This window comes from Nelusetta ayraudi, unplaced genomic scaffold, assembly GCF_046127955.1.
Source record: "Nelusetta ayraudi isolate G7.1 ecotype Tasmania unplaced genomic scaffold, CSIRO-AGI_Nayr_v1 ptg000217l, whole genome shotgun sequence".
Lineage (NCBI taxonomy): Eukaryota > Metazoa > Chordata > Actinopteri > Tetraodontiformes > Monacanthidae > Nelusetta > Nelusetta ayraudi.
The window spans coordinates 52,501-77,710 of NW_027466266.1; the positions used below are offsets into that span (position 1 = coordinate 52,501).

At 43.7% G+C, this 25,210-nt stretch overlaps 2 long non-coding RNA genes across 2 annotated transcripts in view; both read left to right on the forward strand.

The window, feature by feature from the left end:
• Window positions 1-25,210, forward strand: part of LOC142881779 (uncharacterized) — a 78,050-nt gene that overhangs the window by 50,144 nt on the left and 2,696 nt on the right. The gene's annotated exons all lie outside the window — the stretch shown is intronic.
• LOC142881781 (uncharacterized) lies at window positions 24,244-24,999 on the forward strand. Its single transcript, XR_012925699.1, has 2 exons — window positions 24,244-24,748; window positions 24,788-24,999. It is a non-coding gene; the product is annotated as an uncharacterized LOC142881781 (long non-coding RNA).

Below are 25,210 nucleotides of genomic sequence, written 5' to 3' on the forward strand. Positions count from 1 at the left end.
AAGTGCCGCAGCATAAGCGGCAGCCTCAAATGATTCAAGAGGCCAGGCAAGGATGACCCTCCCTCTTCCTTTTGCAGCTGGAGTGTCTTATATCTGATCCTCGGTCTCTTTCCGGCCCAAATAAATCTAGATATGAGTTTGTCCCAGTGTCTGAATTGTGATTCTGGAATCATATGTGGGATGGATTGGAAAAGGTACAGCAGTCTCGGTAGTACATTCATTTTTATCACTTCAATTTGTGTCTCAAAATCCATATTAAAGGCTGACCATCTTCCCAAATCTGTCTTAATATTATTGATAATAGCATTCTAATTGATTTCAAACCTTTTCAAAAGATCTTTTGCCAATAGCACTCCCAAATATTTGATAACCTTGGAATTCCATTTGATTTTATATTTTCCTCTAATTTCTCGGCCTGGATGATAATTCAGCGTGAGAATTTGAGTGTTTGCTATGTTTAACTTGTTGCCTGTGTATTTACCACAGGTTTCTATTATCAACATCAAATGAGGTAAGGTTCTGTCCGGGTCTTGGAGAACCAAAATAATATCATCAGCAAAAAGCCCTGTTAGATGTCCCTGCTCTCCTATATGTATTCCTTTTAGATCGTTACTTTGTCTGATCATTTGTGCCAGCGGCTCAATGAACATAGCAAACAATGTAGCGCATAGGCAACATCCTTGACGAGTACCATTAATCTTTATCCTTGCCGTAGGTTCTTGGTAGAGACCTTGAATACACTGTATTAACTTTTCTTGGAACCCCAGTTTCCCAAGAACTTGATACAGAAATCTCCAATTCACACAGCCAAGTCTCACCAGTAACAGCTCGCAGGCCCTGCTTTTGGATCTGATCTATTATGTATAGGACCCGTCTAATGTCTTCTTGAGTCTGCCTACCTGTTAAAAAAGCTGACTGATTGGAAGTCCATCTCGTCCCCTTAAATTTCAAAGCGTAACGAACCTGTGTAGCCCGAGGAATTTTATTATAGTTTATTTCCTAGGGTGCAACTCCCCAGGTGGCGTTGTCAGGCAAACCCCCCCCCCCCCCCACTTTCCTTTATACCCACCATCAGAATTGTCTCCACCTCCGCCAGACCCTCCCCCTTGCTGTAGGTTCTTGGTAGAGACCTTGAATACACTGTATTAACTTTTCTTGGAACCCTAGTTTCCCAAGAACTTGATACAGAAATCTCCAATTCACACAGCCAAGGCTCACCAGTAACAACTTTTGGAGCTGATCTATTATGTATAGGACAGTCCTAGGGCTGGACGATATAGAAAAAAAGCATATCGATATAAAAAAAAGTCATATTGATCGATATTGATAATTATCAAAAAAATTTAAAACATATTTTAATTGCAGCGCTGGATGTTTTATACCATTACTTAATGACAGACTTTTAATAAAGAACACACGAGCACTGAATTCAAATTCAAATTTTTATTCAACCACCTTTTTTAAACACAACTGAATTGTTTTTTTGTTTTTATTATTGTTGTTATTATTATTATTATTATTATTATTATTATTATTATTATTATTATTATTATTATTATTTATTTAGTTGTTTATTTTAAAAAAATAGGCTGAGATAGGGCTCGAACGTGCGACTCGACCAGAGGTCTGAAGTTGTGGCGGTTAACAGCTCGTTTTGCACTGATTCCCTGCACTCGTTGTACAGACGAGGAAGAGCTGTGTTTGAAAAATACTTGCAGTCTGGAACTTCATATCGCGGGTCAAGAGTGGCGAGAAGCTGTTTGAAGCCAAGCTTTTCAACGGTGGTTATTGGCAGCATATCCCTCGCTATGAAGCATGTTACTACATGGGTGATGTCCTTATGCTGCTTGGACGCTTTGTCGTATTTACTGCAAGAAGTCCAGTTTGGTCTGCTTTACTTGCTTGGTGCTGGCGCTGGCAGCGGATTCCTCCTCCGACGTGGAGCCGCTGCGTCTGCGTTTGCGATTGGTTGGAGGAAGAAATGACCGTAATATTAAGCTACATGATTGGCTATGATGAAAAAGGAAGTGAAACTTTTTCTATCAAACTTTTTATCGACCCCTTTTTTCCTATCGCAGCACACGTCTATCAATCGATATATATCGTTATCGAATTATCGTCCAGCCCTAGACGGTCTCGTCTAATGTTATCTTGAGTCTGCCTACCTGTTATAAAACCTGACTGATCCTCATCTATCAAGTCCGGCATAAAACTTTCAAGTCTTTTGGAGATGATTGAAGTAAAGTTCTTCTAGTCAACATTTAAGATTGAAATGGGCCTATACGATTCACAAAGTTCCTTATTTTTCCCTTCTTTTGGAATAACTGGAATGACAGCCTCTTTCCATGAGGGAGGCCGTTTGCCCTCTGTCAGAGTCAGATTAAAATAATTTAGGAGTATCAGGGTTAATTCTTCTCCAAATGTTTTATACCACTCACTAGGAAACCCATCACTACCTGGCGCGTTGGTTGATTTTAAGCCTGCTAATGGCAGCATCTATTTCTTTTTTGGTTATACTGGAAATTAGTTTTCTATTTTGCTCATCTCCAATGGCTGGTATGTCCAATGAGTCAAGGAATTCTTTCATCTCACAATCTTCTTTAGCCGTGGGTTGGGTATATAGATTTTCATAGTAATCTTTAAAAACCCTCTCTATTTCTTCAGGTTCAAGTAGTAGCTGTTTCGTTAATGGGTCTCTAATTTTACATATTGCATGAGAAGCTTGCTGGGCCTTTATTCCTCTTGCTAAATATTTAGTTGATTTACAGCCTGATTCATAGTGGGTCTGTTTAATGAATTTCAGCTTTTTCTCAACATCTAGCCTCAAGACATCGTCTATTTCCCTTCTGACACCGATTATTTGTTGTGACACTGTATCGTCCTCATTGCTTTTGTGTTGCTGTTCCAGAGTTGTTCATTGGTTTACCAGCTTCTTGTAACCTTCTTCTCTATGTGGCAGGTGGGTTTGCCCCCACCTTCGCGTCATCAATCACACCTGCGCCGGAGTGCAATCTTTGCGTCCCTCAGTGCGTTTACATGGTACTAGAGAAATTTGAATTATTGCCTTCGTCCGATGATGATTGGAGTTTGAGAACTCCGATTGGAATCGGAGAACTCCGATTGAGACACCCAGATAATGCGATTGGAATTCGAATTTCTCGGCCATGTATACACCTTAGTCGGACTATTAACTGGACAACGCAAGTGCGCACGCGCCACCGCACAACTACGTCGTCTAACAAAACAGACGTCGCGAAACAACCTGGCAAACACGAATAAGAATGTTGACATTTGGAGAGAGGATGAGACCCGGGCGATGCTTTCTCTTCTAAAAGAGATGGACATATTAAAATAACACACAACGGAGACCTTTTTAAAAAGGGTAGCGCAGCAAATGCAGGGCTCCGGCTTTGCGCACCCCTGAACGTATTCCTTCGTATTTATATTTCTACCTTTTCGTTCACATTTTTTGTAAGTTAGAAGAATTTCAACTTGTAAATAAAAGCACAGCAAAGAGATGTTTTTCTGATTTGTTTTTATTTCGATAATTTCGCTGTTATTCTGCTGGAAACGGCGTGCAGCGGCACAAGCTTCCTCCACGGTCGGCACTTTAATGAGCGTGTGTATAACTGAAGACACCGTTCCTTTGCAAAACCTGTACACAAACTCTCCCACCAGTCTGCGCAGAACCGACATCCAACAAGAACGAGAGTTTGGGGTCCGTGGCGACGGCACAAAGCGTAGCATCGAAGACATTGTGTTGTTGTAGCCCTCCAACAGTAAACAATGTTCTTGTCTCATGGTTATCTTTTAAGATAACCATGAGCACAAGAAATAGGGTACAGCTTATCTGCAAAGTAAGTAACACGTACATTATGAACTATCATTCTATATCATAATGATGTAATATGTCAACCGAAAGCAGCTGACCAGCTGAAAAGGCTCACTCCACCCCCTACTGTTGGGAGGAGGACACGTTCCCGTCAGTAATTCAAATTTCTCAGCTGCATGTATAGGGGGACAAGGTGAGAACTCCGATTGGACGAGAAAACCAAATTATTGCTTAGTCCGATTAAGCTCTGCATGTAAACGCACTGATTACACCTGCGCCAGAGTGCAGAGTGAAAGCAGCTCTTTTAAAAACAAGCGCAGGCTGGAGTCAGCACTCTGTCCTCTGGCGTGTCCATGCTGAGAACTCTGTCCTTCGCAGTTCTTAGCATTTCGGCTAGCAATCCCAGAGCGGGCTGGGCCATAAGCGCAGCCGGAGGAGGAACCCTAGCGGGTGCCCGTTCATCGGGAGGTGGTGCTGTGTGTGCATGATCGTTGTGCATTCACCGCTTGGCTGTTACAGCTGAAGCCCCCCTCCCCCTCTCCTCCTCTGGCGCTCGGCAGGGAGGCAGCGACTCGGAGCGACTGCACCCAGGCAGTTTTGTTTTGTGTGTGTGTGTGTGTGCGAAGAATAAATAAACGTTTTCCTTTCGTTCTAACTGTTTAACGCTTGCCTGGGTGTCTCAAGGTATTAGTATGTTAATTTTGTTCTCTTTTCTTTAGGACAGGAGTTGGCGTAGCGTGAATTTTGGTTTGTAGTGATTCCCTTAGCTTTGTTTATTCCCTTTTTTGAGTTTTCTTTGGTTTCTTTGGCCCTGTTCCCCTGTGGTGAATTCTTCTGGTGGATTCAAGTGATGTAGATGTTGAAGGAGTCTTCATTGACACAGACTTAGTTGTATAAAAACTGGTTTATTTCAAAGAAGTCAAAAGTCAGACAGGCACCATGGAAAGCCTGGGGATGTCTCTGGGCCAGATGTGAGCAACTCCGATGATGCTTTGTTCCCATCACCTTTTATACCTCCCAGCAACCAGGGAGGAAGATGCTAGAAGTGGGGGAGAATGTATACATTCCATAGTTGCACCCCCAATGACCATCTGTTTTCAATTTGGTGGCCGTTGGCAACAACAAGACCATGTATGGACCCTGAGACGCCCTTAGGGAAGAAGTGCAGCAGGTTCACTGCTGAGTTCACATCAGGCCATATACATAAGATCACATGATGTCATATACATAGATTCAGATACTATGCCCCTTATTTTCTTATGTTGAACAGTCTTTTTGGTATGGTACTTATTTCCTTGACACTCAGGCAGCTAAACCTGGTCTATTTTAAATTGTTGTCAAATAAAGCTGTTTCATTGGAAGTCCGTCTCGTCCTCTTAAATTTCAAAGCGTAACGAACCTGTGTAGCCCGAGGAATTTTATTATAGTTTATTTCCTGGGGTGCAACTCCCCAGGTGGCATTGTCAGGCAACTCCCCCCCCCCCACCCCCAATTTTCCTTTATACCCACCATCAGAATTGTCTCCACCTCCGCCAGACCCTCCCCCTCGCCACAACTAGTCTTTTTTTGATAGATGATGATCTATGTGTATTGATGCGTCGTGCTGATGCGTAGCCCCTCCAGGATCCCTCCTTGCACTGCCACTCCGTCGTAGTGCAGGGCACCAAGTGCCGCAGGCCCCTCCACACCCGTCGCCACCGCCGTCTTCTACGCCAAGCCGCGTCTCGCCAATTCCTCCTTTACCTCCTCTGCGCTGTTGTAGGTTCGAGTTCCCGTATCCCAGTGGGTCCTCATCTTGGTGAATGGCGTCTGGAACCAGATGCCCTTCTCCTTCAGGATTCTTTTAGCAGTGTTGTACTCCTTTCTCTTTTGGACGATCTCTGTCGCGTAATCGTGATGGAATGACGGTACTTTCTTCCCCAGTTCTATTTTCTTTGTCCATAGCTCTCTCAGGACCCTCTCTTTGGTAGTAAATTCCAGAAAGTTAACAATGATGGGTCTCGGTTGGGCACCGTCTGCTGGCTTCTGTGCAAATGAGCGGTGTGCTCTCTGAATTTGGACATTAAAATCTGCTGGCAGGTGCAGTTCGCTTTTCAGCAGGTCTTCCACAAACTTGGCCACAGATTCTCCCTCCTCTCCTTCAGTGACTCCATAGATACGTAGGTTGTTTCTCCTCTTTGTTCTCTCAGTGATATGACCAGAGCGTCATTAGCTTCCTGTGCCCAACGTTCTAGTTTTTCAATCCGCGACTCAGCCTCGTTGATCTTGCCGGTCTGGAGCTCCTGTTCGGTGACGACTTTCGCAAGTTGTTGATTTATTTTGTCTTTGAAGTCGTCCAAGTCTTTTTCCACGTCGTTCCTCAGTGTTTCTCCAAACGTGCGAAGGACTTCTTTTGATTCCATTTTTAAATCCCCTATCTGCTTGCTAATAATTTCTATGTCCGAGCCCTTTTTCGCGTCGTTAGTCACGAGGAGTTCGTTTCGCCATCTCCCTCTGTTTCAGAGCAAGCTGGTAGTTCCGCCATATTGTCTATTACCGTGTTTCTGTTTTGGTTGAATCAAGTTTTCCTTCCCATTCCAACGTTCCCCTGATCACTTTGTAGTTAATATGATATCTGCCAATAGTTATTCAAGTTTTCGGGGAGTTTTTACCCTGGACGGTCGAGAGCCCTGGTGTCGCGCAGTCTACCGCTTTATGGCCAAACCAGAAGTCCCTTCCCTCTAGCCTTTTCAAGGGGGAGGTGGCTAGACTCGGCTCTTGTGGGACGAGAAGCAGAAGGCCTGTCCGATCGGGGGGGAAGATGAGATCACATTTTTGTGGGTCAACACAAACTCATCTGCGAGGACAGCAGCCTTGGACAATGACGACACTTTCTGTTCATTCAAGAACATTACCACCTTCTCTGGCAAAGAGTCTTTAAAATCTTCTAAAAGAACGAGCTCACGGAGTGACTCAAAGTCATTTTTGACATCATTAGCTGCACACCATTTATCAAAGAGGTTGCTTTTCTCCCATGCAAACTCGACAAAGGTTTGACCACTAGATTTTCTATGGTTCCTAAATTATTGCCGGTAGGACTCAGGAACAAGCTCATAAGCAGGAAAAATTGCTTCCTTTCCAACATCATATTGCAGGCTGTCTTCTAAGAAAAGAGCAGACACCAACTCCTGTGCTTTTCCCACCCGCTTGCATTGGAGAAGGACAGGCCACATGTCTCTTGGCCAGTTGAGTGGCGAAGCTATTCGCTCCAAGGCACTGAAGTATGAATCAACTTCTGCCTCACGAAATGCTGGCACCAGAAAAATGTTTTTACTGGGGCTGGGCAACGATTAAAAAATTTAATCGCAATTAATCGCATGATTTACTTGATCAATCATGATTAATCACGTCGTATACGCAAAAGCCAATAATGAATTTAAAATAAGTCTTTCATACACTTTAATTTAAATGTTCTGCCATATAAACGAAAGCACCATAACATTTATCGTGCAAACACTTAACATCAGCACTTTACACAGAAACATTTTTAATGTAAATCTAAAGTTTAAAAAAATGCACAAAACAAAACTTAAAGCTTATTGCCAATGCCAGGGCATTACTGTTATCCTGTTCCTTATGAAAAATAAAAAAAAATCTACCTACAAAATCCTGAGCCACAGCAATAACAGGCAATTTCTGAGGTAACAGCAGAAACATTTTTCTTTTATCAGGGAGCAGCATAACCAGTCTGCGTTCCCTTGCAAATGTCCCAGTTAGAAAGGGTGAGGCACAAAAACGTTCACTTTTGGGTTTTTCTTCACAGGGGACTAGAATGTAAAGTCCACATTTATACTGGAGTTCCTTTGGAGAATCTCACTCAACTCAGTGCAGTTTGTCAGTTCCTGGAACTTGACGGCCAGTTATTTTAAATGTACTGCCATATGAATTAAAGTGCCATAACATTTACTGTGCAAACACACTTTTAACACCAGCATTTTTGAACAATTAGCAGCTAAGAAAAAAAAAATAGTGTAAATTTAAACTCAACTTAAACAATGTTATCAAAGCAATACAAAATTAAAGCTGTAAGCAGCGTTTGCGGGACTGAGCCCACCTGGCCACTGCCTGCCGTGACGTCCGCCACCTGGCCACGAGCCCCTGACACCCGCCAACGCTTCCCAACGCCTGGCGATTCCGCCCGAAACCCGCCGATGCCCCATTACTGACGCCGACGCCTGCTGATGACACATCAAGCACTGACTTGACATTACTGACTTGACATTTAGAAACATTTGATTTCTAAATGTGATTGATTACTGTATCATTTTGGAGATAATAAGCCTTAAAGTTGGCTTTTTGTTTTGTTTTGCGACAGCTCCAATATTCCATTTTTACTGTACAATAACATCAAATTGCTCCATAAGCTCTGTCAATGGTTGGTACAGTTGACCTCAGGACAACCTTGAATATATCTTCAATCATTATAAGGCATATTTAATGTACCATTTTGGAGATATTAAGCTTCAAAGTTGTTGTTTTCCTTTTTTTTTTTTAGCTTTTCAAACAGGCAAAAAGGGCCCAGTACTCAATTTTTTACTGTACAGTAACATTGCTTTGCTCCATACTTTCTGTCAGTGGTTGGTACAGTTGACCTGAGGAACACCCTGACTATATCCTCAGTCATTATCAAGCATATGTACAGTATCATTTTGGAGATATTAAGCCTTAAAGTTGGCTTTCTTTTTTTCTTTTTTTTGCGACAGCTCCAATATTCCATTTTTACTGTACAATCACATCAAATAGCTCCATAAGCTCTGGCAATGGTTGGTACAGTTGACCTTAGGACAACCTTGAATATATCTTCTCTTAATATTCTTGAATATTCTCACTTAATGTACCAGCTCCTTCCTGTAGATATGATATGTACAGACATGATATGAACTTTGGGATCCATGGCAGATGGGCATTGTAAAAAAAACGGATCTTGAGTCGGAAGGCTAGCTTGTCCTAATTGTGACCTTAATATGATGATTTTTTTTCCCCTGCCAGATTGAGGAGAAATTAAATGGACATCCAAACAGGGGCCAATAATGGATGAGCTGGATGATGTCACAGTATCAATTTTAAATGGTATGTCATGTGTAGGTATGAAAAAATTTCCATTACTGTGATTTGTCCGCTAAGTTATTAAAATAACTGTATGCTGACACTGATTTTAAAAAGAAGTATTTTACAAATTTGAGACAAAATGTCTAAACTGAATTGCATTTACAATTATTTCTGATAACAGAAATTGGCACAAAACAAACTTGGTTTGACTTGTCAAGTTGAATTAAATTCATCAGTTAAAAAATGTATTAATCTGATGGATTACTACTATGCCCTGCACCTCACATATCCAAAAGTGTGTGGCAACCCTTCTCTATGTCATTCAGACAGAAGTGCTACAGGACACTATCCATGAGTGAGACACCACAGCCTCATACAAAAAAGACCATGGCAGAATGGAAAGATTTTATTGGGGAGTAGAGCTGTGTACTAGGCATAGGTAGTGATACACTCCCCTGGTAGTTGTAACTTGAGGGTGGGTGGGAGTCTGTTGGAACAAACATGTTATCAGTGGTGATAGGAACACAACACTATATGCTGTCCCCGTACTGTTTTTTTTTTTTTTTTTGTGTAACTGAGTGTCAGGGAATCTGAATCAATATTCAATAATGATGACGGTGAATATTGTAACAATTGTTACTTGCGTTCTAGAAATGATTGCTTGAGGTTGTTTTAAGATGCAATGCCTTAGTGACGTTTTTATTACAAGGCAGTGAAGGCACTGACAGCAATTTAAGTGAATAAATAGTTGTTGACAATATTAATTCTGTTTGCTGAATTATTTTTTTGGGGGGGGAATGGGCGTAGGGGGGGTGGATGCTTTGTCTCATTTTGAGAAAAAAAAGCTAATATTGTGAACACTTAAATTAAGAAGAATTGCACTGTTAGTACCTCTGGTTTTAAGATCTTTTCATTCAAATTAAGAAAGAAGCAAACGTGAAAAAAGAATTGAGAAGCTAGTGTCAAGTTTATTTGACTTAGTACAGTCCTTGGAATGAGTGCTTTACTGTTTATTTCAAGAGTTTTTCCATTCTTCAAATGCCTAGATATATCGTCTTATTTTAAGAAATCTTACCAAGTCTAAATATCTTACTGCATTGGCAGATAATTTGACTTGTTTCTAGCCTGTTCTTTGTCAATTTAAGTGTTTATTTCTTAGATATATTTTGCAGTGTGTGGACACCGAGGGGAGCTCTAGAATTGGCTCATTCAACCGACCAACGAGCCAATCAGCAGCGGCGTCACAGGCCCTCCTCCTTCTTTGTTCTCTCTCTCACTTTGACTTCGGCACTGGACAGCCAGGTTTGTGGAGGGAAGGTTGGAACAAGGTAAGGACGGGGTACCCCATACATTCATGTACGTAGAGTCACTAAGTCTTAAACTCACCAGGTTTGTATCGCTTATCGATAACCCTAATGCCATACAAGTCTATGAGGGTCAAAGGTCAACTTTGTCCTAGGGACATGGGGCCACTTTCAGGTTCATCAGGATCCTCCTGGACACACCCACGCCAAATTTGGGGCTTCTAGCCCATGAGGAACCCCGAAACCCTCACTCTAATTCCAGCCTTATCGCTAAACCCTAATGCAGTGCAAGTCTATGAAGGTCAAAGCTCAACTTTGTCCGAGAGACATCAAGTGTTTTTTCATGAATCATTTATAAATGTTAAGAGTTTGCTTTGTGGAGAATTCACAATAAAAATACATTGACACTGTCAAGATGGACTCAAGCACTATTATTGAACTATACTGTATTTTTAGAGTGATGTGAAGCTTTTGACAAGCGCTGCGCAAAGGAGGCCCATTTGTTTTTGTTTTTTGAAGGGGGCCCAAAATTCCTGCCGGCGCCCCTGAGCGGGCATCTCCAGCACTAAGGCAGTGGAGCTGCCGGCCACGAGAGAAGAATTAACCAGTCCATTGAAACCATTTGTTTGGTCTAGTGAGTGGCAACAGTCCTTTGAGGATCTTAAGTGCCTTCTCAGCTGTAACCCTGTTGTGTCTGCTCCAAATTTTTCCTCATTGGCTAGAAGCCCCAAATCTAGCGTGGGCGCTTCTTGGGGGCTCCTGATGATAAAGCAAGTGGCCCCATATCTGTAGGACAAAGTTGAAAATTCACCCCATAGACTTGCATTGAATTAGGGTTAACAATAAGGCTGAAACTAGGGTTAGGGTTAGGGTTAGCTGAAATTAGGGTTAGGGTTTCGGGGTTCCTCAAGTACTAGAAGCCCCAAATTTGGCGTGGGTGCTTCTTGGGGGCTCCTGATTAAAAGGCAATCTTTCATTTCATTGTTCAGATGCCGAACACCAAGGCATTCCGTCGCTCTCTGGCCATGAAACGACGCCTGGAGCAAAAACGGGATTGGACACCTTTTCCACCTCGGAAGGACTTTGAACGTCGTGAGTACTTCCACGTTCATGATTTCATGTTCTGCCTGTGTTGTTATGTTGTATTCCAAATAAATCTTACAAAAACATATTTAGATTTTTCTTTTTTGTCAATTTACACAGGGCGCGGTACTGGTCAGCGACCTGGGTGCGAAGATGGCCCGTTTTGCTCCTGACTGACAAAACAGTGCAAGTTCGTTCTTAAGGCCCAGCAACCAGACAAGAAGGTATGGGTCGTGATTTTGTCAAGCCACGAGTTTCTTTATGTTTTTGTTCTGGTGGTGGGAGACTCACATCTCTGTCCACTTGTGGATGGTTTTGTGTTCTCGGCCCGGGCAACAACCTTGAACACGGGCTTGTAACAGACTCCGCCCAGGATTTTGCTGCGCTACTGGCAACTGTGTTGGACCGCTGGCCCAAGGTTTGTTTATCTGCTGTGACAAACAAATTTGAACACATGAATGTCATCGCCACTTTGTTTTATCAATATCAAGTAATTCCATGATCCATAGTTCAATAACAAGAATATTCATGAATTTATTTTGCATTTTTATGTTTGTTTGGTTTTTTTTTTTTATACAACTATTTTGTAGGTGTTTGTGCTTGACTTTCCACCTCGCCTGACTGTCAAGCCAGAACTACAAACAGCGCTACGTCAAGTATATCATCGTGTTGTTGCACGCATGGGTGTGTAAAATACATATTTTTGTTGTATTTTTTTTCTCTTCAGTGACACTGTGCTAACAGATATTTCTTAGAATTGTGTGATTACATAATTGATTATGTGACACTTCTTCCAGGTTTAACATTTGTGTATATGGCCGATCACCTCCCCCTTCGTCAGCTGTACATGGTGGTGTTATGATGGTGTAAGTTTTGCCTTCTTCAGCCTTACTTGCTCTTCATTTGATATGACAAATATGTGTTAACATGTTGTTTTCTGTTTAGGTGCACCTCAGGACTGATTTTGGTGGAGCGTCTGCATGCTGCATGCTCCATCAGCTCGCACCCCCTTCACCTAGGCCAGGGGTGTTGTGCCACAACCAATCATCGCCCAGGGTGTCTCCCAGAGTGGTTGTGACAGGTCCTGTCTACATGCCAGTGTATGGACCTGTAATGGACTCTTGTTGGACAGGAGGTTGAAGTAACCTGTTCATCCCTCTTTTTTTTTTTCCCCCCAATCGTGTATTTGTCAAACTGTGCAACTTTTTATTTTAAAAATGAACACTTATCCTAAGTTGACTCTGATTTCCTCTCCTCTTTTTTTTAATAGACGGTACCAACAGCTGTTGACATCCCGTCCAATCCCGTGTGGTTCAGTGAGGCTGTGCTGCTGGACCACATGGAGACCGTCGTGGAGTCATCTGGCAGGGTTTCCCCAGCTGCCACGGTAACATTCACACAATTATTCATACACTTATCAACTAGGGGTGGGTGAAAAAAAAAAACAATATTGCAATATATTGTTGTGCTTTCTGTCGCAATAAATAATCGATACACTGACGGCAAATATCAATATTTTTTTCCAAACACCACCTGTCCACCTGTCCCGGGAAAGATAAAATCTCTCCCGGTACACAATTTGTCCCGTTTTTTATGGAAAATGACAAAACCTCATTTAATTTCCGTCTGTGGTCTAGATAGGGTTGCCAACCCTCCCGTAAAATACGCGATTGTCCCATATTTGGCAACTAAAAAGCCTGTCCCGTAATGAACTGATGGGGGACGCACTTCACTTTGTCCCGTATATTTTGGGGACGCGGTTATTTATTTATTTATCTTGTCTGCATCATTTTGTATTGATTTTCAGAATCGGGGCAGTGAAAGGATTTTTTTCCCTCTCTCATCTTCCCGTTGGTTTGTATATCCCAAGTCCCCAAGTTGAGATAAGACAAGTTGCTACTGACTTTACATTACCAAAAAGCACTGTCCTTGTTTACATGAAAGTTATTAATGTTCATGCACTTTAATATGTTTGCTTGTGCAGTGCACGTTTGTTTGTACATAATGCATGTTTGTATGTTTGCATGCATGCAAAGTTTTGGAATAAATGCAAGATCACAGGCATTTTCCTTTTTATGGGTATTTTTTTCTTTTTCAGTCACATATCGTCTGCAAAATTTCGAAGATATCGAAGATATCGTGTGTCGTGATGTTGTCATTGTCGTGGGCCAAATATCGTCACAGTATCGAATCGTGGGTTAGCCGTATCGCCCCACCCCTATTATCAACACAAGATCACATATGTACAGTACATGTACAGTTTAATTAGTGTGTTACTTTGTTTATGAATTCTTTTCTTTATGTTCTTCCAGATGTCCAGCCTGAGACGTCGATCAGCACGCGTTGCCTCAAAAACCAAAACAAACCAGTGACATGTTGGTATTTGGGATATGTGTATTTCATTGTGTGCATCTTTGTGATAGGACAATAAATGCAGTTCTTTAAACGTTACTTTGTGTCTTTGTATTTGCAGGTGTGGGCAACACGTTCAACTGTCCACATGACTGAGTCTGCCTCCAGCAATGTCACAGCAGTGCAGCAGGTTTGTACTTATTCATTTCCACTTCATCACCTGTGTGTGTTTTCTAGGCTTTACACCGATCTTATCGGCTGTATCGGATCGGCCGATATTTGGCATTTTTAGAAACGTTCATGATCGGGCGTCATGTCATGAATCACCGATCAATGACGTCATGGTCGTGTTGAAACTTTTTTAATCTGTCTCATTTCCTCCAAAGTAGTTTCACAGCATCGACATGTTTATTTGTTTGTATCCGAGTGTTATGTAAATCTATAGATTTGGGTTTACATTGTTGTCAGTTCCTTTTGTCTGCTGTGTGTCCGTCTGGGCACTAGATGGCGCAGTAGATCCTGTGTTCCCTGTTTTTTGCTTTTTCCAGGTGCGGAAAGGTGATTGGCTGGTGCCAATATTTAAGGAGGAGGACTTCAACACCTCGGTCTCTTTGTCCTTCTCCCAGCTCCCAGCCAGAGGCCATGTGCCGCAGCAGCAGCAGCATTCTGTGTTCAGCCATCAATTCTGTTTTGTAATATATTTCAGTTCCCTTTGTGTCCACGTAGCCCGTAGGGGAGGGAAGCCATTTGTGTTGTGACCCTTTTCTCCTGTGTTTTAGTTAAGGAGGTTAGTTTGACTGTCATTTATTTGATTGTTTTCTTCATAGGTAAGATCCATAAGAGAGCCATTTTGTTTGTTGTTTTGGCCATGCCCTCCCTGACGGCAGTGCAATGATGGTGACGTTTAATAAAAACCATCCTGTGGACGAAGCACCTTTGTCTAATTTGAGAGCTGGGAGAAGGGGGGGGGCCTTTATGTTGTGTCCCGGTTCCCCCTAGGCCGGGGCATAACACCGTGAGCTAATGATTCATGATTCAAAAACCTTCATTTTCGTCTTCGTGCCTCTTCCTGTTTTGAGTACTGTCGCTATGTGACGGACAATAAAGTTTCATAAAGTGTACATATATACACTTCATATGTATATATATATATATATATATATATATATATATATATATATATATATATATATATATATGTATATATATATATGTATATATATATATGTATATATATATATATATATATATGTATATATATATGTATATATATATATGTATATATATATATATATATATATATGTATATATATATGTATATATATATATGTATATATATATATATATGTATATATATATATGTATATATATATATATATGTATATATATATATGTATATATATATATATATGTATATATATATATGTATATATATATATATATATATATATATATATATATATGTGTATATATATATGTATATATATATATGTATATATATATATATATGTATATATATATATATATATATATATATATATATATATATATATATATATATATATATATATATATATATATATATACATATACACATGTATATATATATACATATACATATATATATATATGTGTGTATATATATAAATAAAACATCTGATTAATTAGCCCTTTTAAGGAAAACCAACTTTATGTACGCAGTTACGGTACATTTGGGGGGAATACTCACCGCTGTCTTTATTTTACGTTCCTGAGCTCCCAGACACAATGAGCCCTCAGGCAATAAGACACATAATGTCCCATGGTGTCTGGTGTCAGTCCTCCTCGAAAAGCAATTATTGCCCTTAGGATGAATTTCTTGCCTTGGAGAATCAAATTAAGGGGAAATTCATTCAACAAAAATTCTCTCTGGCAAGTATTGTTTTGGGGGGAATTGGAGGGGCACCTTTCAAGGTCTGTGTCTAACCAATATCATGTCTCCAACACTATAGCGGTGAGTAACTATCCCAGGACATCGTTCCTCTCTCACAGTTGTGCCTCTGTTAGCAGATTGGACCTGAGATGGAGCAGGATTTTGCCTGAGGCAGGGAGACTCTGGAAGGCTCAGTCCTTGTTCTATGGCTGTTTGAGCCATTCCAGATTCCTGTAGGACAGCAATGGATGGACACACAAGTGGAACTTCCCTTGTTGTTGGTGTGTGGAGTCGATAATGCTCTGAGGAACATTGTTTTCTGATGTAAACTCTTGCGATATTCCTCATTGTCCTCTGAATGATGGCAATATTATTGCATTGTGCATCAATTTGCAGGGTGCCTGACCTTGACGGTGCACTTTCAAACAGTGTACCCAACAATTGTGCCCTCTGTAAATATATCTGCTGTGACACTCCCTCAGTTGTGATGGCTTTCACCAACTGAAGTAGTTGGTTGTCAGTTTCCTCACCATTAACCAAGCTTTGGAAATTAACACTGTCAGAGTAAGTACGACACAAGCACTGAAAGAAGGCATCAAACGCACATCTGTTTAGTACACAGACTCTTGTGTTGTTGAGGCAAACAGGCTGCTGATAATTTCCATTTGTGGAAAATCCCCAACCTCCTCCTTGCACCTTCATACTTCCCCCTCCTCTACCTGCATCCATCATGGCCAAGGAGGGCGGAGCTTAAGTTATATAGGAAGCCAGCTCTACAATGTCACACCCCTTTTCCCTGAGAACAAAGGAGCTGGCTGGCCGCATGTCAGGAGCCACAGCGTAGATGTCTGTACTGAGTCCGTGAAATGTGAGTTTATGTTATATTTCTGTATTTAGAAACTGATTATGTGCGGCCTGTTTATGTTCAGAGCGTTATTCCTTATTTCAAGAATGTTTGTTTAGAATAGAGGCCCTGTGTTGATTGGCTCAATATTTACCCTTTATTTTATTTCCTTCCATCAGAAAAAACAGTACAAACAATACCCTTTACAATAAACTATTGGATCATCACCTCATCTGCCTCCATCTGACTGTTTTAATAGACAGACCCATTGAGTTGATCACCCCCTGGAACCAGACTGTTAACTAGCCTTACATCTACAAAGCAAATATTTTACATGGTCCTTCGAGCCGGATTGGATCAATTCAATGGATAGAGCACGCGCCCAACCCTATAGACGGCCAGCACGTTCCCTGAAACCACCAGGATATCTGTCAGATTACCAGACCTCATTCCCTAGCTTGCCTTCAGGAGCCATTGCTGCTATTCCTCCACCTCCACACCCCCAAGCTACTCCCCAACCGTCTCAGCCTTCTGATGAAGCCAGCCAGATACACACACCTTCAGCTGAGAGAAATTTGACTACTGATGAACAAGTTGGATTACCTCTCAAACTCTCCAGTGCTGCTAATGAAAGAGAAAGAAGGGAAGAAGCTGGAAACATGGATATGGCAGTTATGAGAGCAGAAATTGAGCAGATTAAAGGTCTCATTTTGGATTTGGGAAAAGCGGTTAAGGCCCTGGGGGAGAAGGTTGAGAGACAGTCATGTTCTCCTTCCTCCTGTTCATCAGTTTCTCTGGACCCTGACTCAGCCGATGAGCCCCCACCACCTTGTATACGTCCAAATCCTCCTGCTGTGGTTGCAGAATTGCAGAATTGCAAGACATGTTATGTGAGCATAACATTCCATTAAATCAGCCTAATAATCCTCCCTCGCGACCTGCACCCAGTGGCCCTCGCTCTCTGCCGCCATCTCCTGGTTGTTTACTGCATACACCACGGCCTGTAAGGCCCAAATCCAGCCAGGCCACACAGACCAGTCTGTCCTCTGAGCGTTCTTCCATACAACAACCCTACCTTGAAGTTTCAAGTGAGCATCCTGACACACAGCAGCTATGTTCCAGAGCCTCTACAACATCCTGTCATGACGGGCCACCTTTGGATTTAACAACTACAAACCATGAGCATTCTCACCATCATCGCACACTGATAGCATTTTCTGCCATGCATCACCCTGTGAGAAAAGAAACTATGCTGGCAATGGCCCCTGCCTCCCAGCCTCCTCAGCTGGCAATGCCCCCCCTTCAATGAACCTCCCAGCATCAGCATTTGAATTTGTTAATCCTCACAATGTGCAGGCCGCTTGCATGCATCCCCCGACTGCTGTCAACCCTGTTGAACCTCCCTACCAGCGGCCTCATGCTCCTTCGAATGATTATCAGCTGCCTCCAGCCTTTTCACATCAACCTCCCTTACCACTCCAGGCCACTGCAGCTGATCATCCCCCAGCCCCCTCTCTGAATGTTCAGGGCTCAGATTACCCCAACCGACCTCGGTCGGTTTTTCCAAACCCACCGCAGCCATCACTAAGGTCAAGCAGAGTCTCTCATGTTGCAGCCCCCTCCTTTCCATACTTTACTCGAGATGACCCAAGACAGTTTGCCCTGCTTAAAATGGATCTGACAAACCTTATGTCCGATGATGAAAGTGAGCACTTTAAATATCATGTCTTACTGGACCACTTGAAGTTGGACACTGCTTGTCACCTCGCTTTAGCCTATGCACATCATCCATTTCCTTACACCAGAGCGATGTCAGCTAACCCTACAGCAGAGGTATGGCCAGCCACAGCAACTAGTGCTGAGGGAAATCGCCGCCATCCAGAATCTTCCCTCTGTTCGTCCTGGTGATTCTAGAAGCTTCAGCGACTTTGCTATTCGGGTCCGGGCTCTCGTAGGCATGCTGCAGTCCCTGGAATATGGTGAGGGAGATGCAGAGTTGGCTTGTGCATCCCATGTACAGCAGATACTGGGAAAACTCCCCTCTGAGCATGTTGCTAATTATGCCAGATTTACTCGTGCTTTAAAACCAGGCGTCCCTCATAACCTGATCGACTTCTCCAACTGGTTGGAGGAGGAAGCGGAGTGTCAGGCTATGGCTACACAAACACGTGAAAATCAAAAAGTACAAAGAGAGGAAAGGAAACCGGCAAAGCCCAGTTACTCAAAGTCCAGCAACCAAGTGGCCACCATACTCCATGGAACTAGTTACCCTCAGAAATATGCTCAGCAACCTGCGGTTGAGTTTACCACACGTCATGGTCAGACATGCCCCTTCTGTGGGGTCCCTGACCATCACCTGAGTGTCTGTCCAGATTTCCGTCAACTATCAGATGATACAATCAGGAAGTGGATCCAGCAGAAAGGACGATGCTGGAGATGCGCACGTGAGCACAGAGCCTCAAACTGTGACCTCAAGAAGCTTTGCCCGAAATGCAAAGGAAAGCACCTAGGAGTCCTTCATGAAGTGAACCAGCCACAAAGAGATTCAAGCACCTCCTGCCTCATTCGTTCTAGCTGCAGTACCCGAGTCCTCTTGAAAGTTGTCAAGGTTCTTCTAAGTTACAGGGGGTAGAACCTTGAAACTTATGCAATATTGGATGATGGTTCTGAGCGAACTATGCTGTTAGCAACTGCAGCCCGTTTTCTTGGTCTTGATGGGGCAGCTGAGTCTCTCATGCTGAAAACTGTCCGTCAGGGGACAGATACTCTACCTGGTTCCAGAGTCACCTTCAACATCTCTTCAACATCAGATGCAGACAAGAAATTTGTTGTGAAGGATGTCTTCACTTCTGAGAGACTAGCCCTTGCCTCACAAACTTATCCTGCCCAGGTTCTTAAGAGGTTCAAACACTTGCGTGGCCTACCAATCCAGGCTTTCCAGAAAGTTGAGCCATTACTTCTTAACGGTTCTGATCACCCTCATCTGGTCTGTCCTGTGGAACGAGTTTGTTTGGGTCCAGGGGGAGGCCCAGCAGCTGTCCATACACGTCTTGGTTGGGCCTTGCAAGGACCAACGACTTTACCTGAGGACCACCTTGTCGCCTCAGGTTACCCTTCTCCAGAACCCAAATCGGAGGTTCAGTCCTTGTTTCTCTCCTGCACAGCCCCAGATGTAGACCTTTATCGTGCAGTTGAAAGGCTGTGGAAAATAGATGTCTTTCCTTATCAAAGTGAGAAAGTCAGCACACGTTCCAAACAAGACAAGAAGGCACTGGCTTGCCTTGACAGCAAGACGACAAGAGTGGAGGTTAACGGTGTCGGACACTACGCCACCCCACTGCTTCGCAAGACGAATGCCCCGGAACTGCAGTCTCCAAAGGAAGCGGTTCTACCATCTCTCAGGCGCACTGAACGGAAACTGCTAAAGAACTCTGAAAAGGCAGCCATCTACAATCATGAGATTGACAAGTTGCTTGAAGCTGGATATGTGAAGAAGCTTAGCCCTGGGGACGTGGGCCAAACCCAGGAATCAGCCTGGTACATACCTCACCATCTTGTGGAACACAATGGCAAGCATCGTCTGGTGTTCAACTGTTCGTTTCATTACCAAGGGCAAGTACTGAACGAATATCTTCTTCCTGGCCCAGTTTTAGGCCCTTCCTTGATGGGTGTCTTGCTGCGCTTCCGTCAGCATTCCATTGCCATTTCTGGTGATATCAAAGCCATGTTCCACCAGGTCAGATTGCTGGCTGAGGACCGGCCACTCCTTTGTTTCCTCTGGCGAAACATGCAACGGGAAGAACCAGTGGAAGTCTATGAGTGGCAAGTTCTGCCCTTTGGTACCACATGCAGCCCTTGCTGCGCCACCGATGCCCTGCAGCGACATATGAAAGACAACCATGTTGGTCAGGAAGACATCTTAACATCAGTCCTATCTTCCTTTTATGTAGACAACTGTCTGCAGAGTTTCCCCACCAAAGAACAGGCCAGAAGTCTGTTGGACTGGCTGCGTGCCTTGCTTGCCTCTGGTGGCTTTGAGATCCGGCAGTGGATCAGCAACTCCCCCTCAGTTGTCCACCATCTGCCTAAAGAGGCCCGCTCGGAGAGCACTGAACTGTGGCTTAGTAAAGATTGGGCTGACCCCTGTGAAGGAACACTGGGCTTAGTGTGGCACTGCTCCTCAGATATGTTAGGGTACAAACACCGACCAGTTGAGTACCAGGCTCTCACCCTCCGCAATGTGTACAGGATATTAGCCAGCCAGTATGATCCCCTCGGGCTCATCATCCCCTTCACTACCCGTGCCAAAGTCCTGCTTCAGCAACTGTGGTCCAAGGAACGTGAGTGGGATGACCCGTGCCTCCCTGAAACCTTTGTCAGAGCTTGGATGTCATGGGAAAGGGAGCTTCCACATCTGGCTGAAATTAAACTCCCAAGGTGTTATGGACCCACCAAAGAACAAGACTCAGCAATAACCAGAGAATTACATGTGTTCTGTGATGCCTCTGAAGCAGCTTATGGTTCTGTTGCCTACCTCAGAGTAATGAACTCAATGGGCCAGGTTCACATCTCCTTCGTCATGGCTCGTTCAAGGGTGGCACCGAGACAGCAGATCACCATCCCCCGCCTGGAGCTGTGCGCTGCTCTCACCGGAGCCCAGCTAGCCAGGATGCTGCAAACCGAACTCACTCTCCCTCTCCACCGGTTGGTGATGTGGACCGACTCCACTACGGTTCTCACCTGGCTGCAATCAGAGTCCTGCCGATACAAGATCTTCATTGCCCATCGGCTCACAGAAATCCTGGAGTACACTAATGCCTCAGACTGGAGGTATGTTGACTCATTGAATAACCCAGCAGATGATATTACCAGAGGAAAGACCCTTGCCGACCTCGCGGTACCACACCGATGGAATCAGGGCCCCCCTTTCTTACATATGTCTCCCAATCAGTGGCCTGTGAATCCATCTGCCCCTTCCACTAATGCAGCAGACGAGTTGAGAAAATCTATGTTCTGCGGTACCACTCATGTCATACCAGCTAACGTTCCCTCTGACATCCTCCACTTCCAGAGCTGGGAAGACTTAGTGGTTGCAACCTCTCAACACATCTCATCCTTGGATGCAAGCTCCCAACCTCCTGAGAGATCACAAGTGGAGACCCTTCTTCTGCAGCATGGGCAGCAGGAGAGTTTTCCAGAGGAATATGCCTCACTACAGACGGGTACAGCCATCTCCACTCAAAGTCGGCTGAACAACTTAGCTCCAGAGTTCAATCACACTTCGAATCTCATCCGAGTGGGTGGTCGACTGCGCAAGAGTGAGGACCTGGATTATAACTGTATTCACCCTGTAGTCCTGGATCCAAAGTCCCACATCACACGACTGCTTATTAAGGAATACGACCACAAACTACATCATCCTGGTGCGGAGAGAGTCTTCGCCTGTCTCAGGAGGAATTATTGGATTTTGCGCGGGAGACAGGCAATCAGGAAACACCAATACACATGCACAGGCTGCAAAAGGTGGAAAGCAAACCCCCTGGTTCCGAGGATGGCTGACCTACCTCCCTCTCGCCTGCGGCTGTTCAAACCTCCTTTCTGGTCCACAGGCATGGATTGTTTCGGCCCCTTTTTAATAAAAATTGGCCGCAGACAGGAGAAGAGATGGGGAATACTCTTCAAATGCCTCACCACACGCTGCATCCACGTAGATCTGCTCACCAGCTTAGACACCGATAGCTTCCTTTTATCCTTTCGCCGCTTTGTAGCTCGCCGTGGAACCCCATATGAGGTAATTTCTGATCATGGCACTAACTTTGTCGGAGGGGAGAGGGAGCTCCAAAAGGCCTTCGACCAGTTGACCCCTGCCCTCCAGGAGGCACTTGAGCGATCCAAAGTCCGATTCTTGAGGAATCCCCCATGTGCTCCCCACTTCGTGGGAGTTTGGGAAAGAGAGGTGAGAGCTATTAAGGCTGCATTGCGTGTGACCCTGGGAAATCAAACTGTCACAGAGGAAGTGCTCAGAACTATCCTGACAGAAGTGGAAGAGATCCTTAACTCCAGGCCCCTCGGATACCTATCATCCGACGCTTCCGATCCTGACCCAGTTACTCCAAACCTTCTCCTCATGGGGCGGCTGGAGGCCGCCCTACCTCAAGTCATATATGCCCGTCCGGAACTCTTAGGAACGAGGAGATGGCACCACAGTCAAGTCCTGGCCGACCAATTCTGGCCAAGCTTTGTCAAACACTACCTACCGACACTTCAATCACGACCAAAATGGACAATCGACAAACCAAATCTCCCCCTGGATACTGTTGTTATGGTTGTGGATCCCAATCTGCCCCGTGCGTCATGGCCGATAGGGAAGATCCAAAAACTCCTCTCAAGCTCAGATGGCAGAGTCAGAGTCGCTGAAGTGCGGATAAAGGAAAAAACCTATGTGCGTCCTGTCAGTCGGCTGGTTGTTCTCACCGAAATCAAAGATGATGACCTGGAACCTCTTCCCCTGACCTAAGGATTTTCCTTCACGTCAAATATGTACACTGACATATTTGAGGGGCGGCTGTGGAAAATCCCCGACCTCCTCATTGCACCTTCATACTTCCCCCTCCTCTACCTGCATCCATCATGGCCAAGGAGGGCGGAGCTTAAGTTATATAGGAAGCCAGCTCTACAATGTCACACCCCTTTTCCCTGAGAACAAAGGAGCTGGCTGGCCGCATGTCAGGAGCCACAGCGTAGATGTCTGTACTGAGTCCGTGAAATGTGAGTTTATGTTATATTTCTGTATTTAGAAACTGATTATGTGCGGCCTGTTTATGTTCAGAGCGTTATTCCTTATTTCAAGAATGTTTGTTTAGAATAGAGGCCCTGTGTTGATTGGCTCAATATTTACCCTTTATTTTATTTCCTTCCATCAGAAAAACCAGTACAAACAATACCCTTTACAATAAACTATTGGATCATCACCTCATCTGCCTCCATCTGACTGTTTTAATAGACAGACCCATTGAGTTGATCACCCCCTGGAACCAGACTGTTAACTAGCCTTACATCTACAAAGCAAATATTTTACACCATTCCTTAACAACCCCCCATTTATTTTCTTGGTTGTCACAGATGGATCGACATGGAACCACTCAGGACAAGGACAGAGGTAGGAAGACCTTTTCCTCTTCTTGGGTGGAATGCCGAGGCCTCTCCAGTTCTCAGTTTCATCGACTGGAGCTTCTCTTGATGGTCTGCCTTCCTCTTGCTGGATGGGCTCAAAAACCAGATTGACATCTGGAGCCTATTTGACAATTGGTAGTACAGAATCTTCCTTCTCTGTGTAACGGATGTGCAGGATAGTTGGTCTCAGAGATGACTTGAGGGCTGTGTTTTTCGTCTTTTATGTGCCTCATTAACGCAACGCAGAACTGTGTAATTTATTGTTATATATTAAAATACAGTCGCCAGAGCAAGAGGAAAGGCCAGGTTTTAAACTTTGTTTTCAGCCAGGCTGAGCTGGGTGTGTGGTTGAGCCGTAAAAGGAAGATAAATGATGGGGCAGAGGTCGATCCCTCTGTCATATGCAAGTAATTGATCCAGTCCAGACTACGTGTTGATTTCATGTTTTACAGGAGGGCAGGGGACTTGGATTTTTTTTTTTAATGAAATGTGGACTTTTAACGGTGCGTTGTGTGCGGTGACAAAGGGGGAATTATTTTTTTTAGTGACGTGCTTATTTAAAAGTTTTATTCATTTAGTTTGATTTATGATTTATTATGTAAATAAGAGCGGCAATTAAATTTTATTTTTTTAAATCAAAATCAAAAAATTTTCTTCTCTTTCTGAACTGGGCACCTGGTGGTTTTATTGGCCTTTTGTCCATGTGTTCTGCCCCAGCCTAGCGGGCGCTAGAACACAACATAGAATCTCTCCCCCTTCTCCCAGCTCTCAAGGAAGACTGCGTGTTAGTCCACAAGATGGATTTTATTCCCAGTCTCCATCTTTGCATAGGCATCGGGGAGGGCGTGGCCAAAATAATGAACAGAATGGCTCTTTTAAAGACCTTCCCTCCCTATTGAAAGAACAAGAACAAAATAACAATGACACCCAAACTGAGCTCCTTGGCTAAACACTGGAGATGAAGGTTTCAACAGAAATGGCTTCCCTCCCCTCCAGGCTAGTGGACGATCTCAAAGAAGAAGTCGGGAAACTACCATGAGAACAAAGAAGAGACAGACTGAACACGGAGACTAGAACCAACACAAGTTCTGCTGTTGCTGCTGTACATGGCCTCCGGTTGAGAGCGAGAAGAAGAAAAAAAGAGAGAAGGAGGCGCTGTGGTCGTCCTCCAATAGTGGCACCAGCCAATCACTCTCCAGCACCTGGAACACCAAGAAGATCCACACAGGGCCGACAGCGCCACTCAGTGGCCAACAGGACACATTGCAGACGGGAAGAAAAACTGAACAGAAAACCGAGCTGACATTATAATTATATACACAAATATATAAACACGATACACCATTGACTTCTGTCCGTCAAAGAGCCAGAGTCCAGACTGATGTGATGGAAATAAATTCACATAGATACAGGAAAACATTCCTGGTTTGGTTTTGTTTTTTTGCCTTTTGCATTTTCACAAAACCCAATAAATTGAATGTAACTATAAGGGATCAATATTAATTTTATGAATGAAAAACAATTTATCTGGAAGCGGCAGTTTGTGTTGTGAGTCACTTTGTCTGTTCCAGATGAAGCATGTTTTATCTGATTGATTGATTTATGATCATAAACCAGAAATA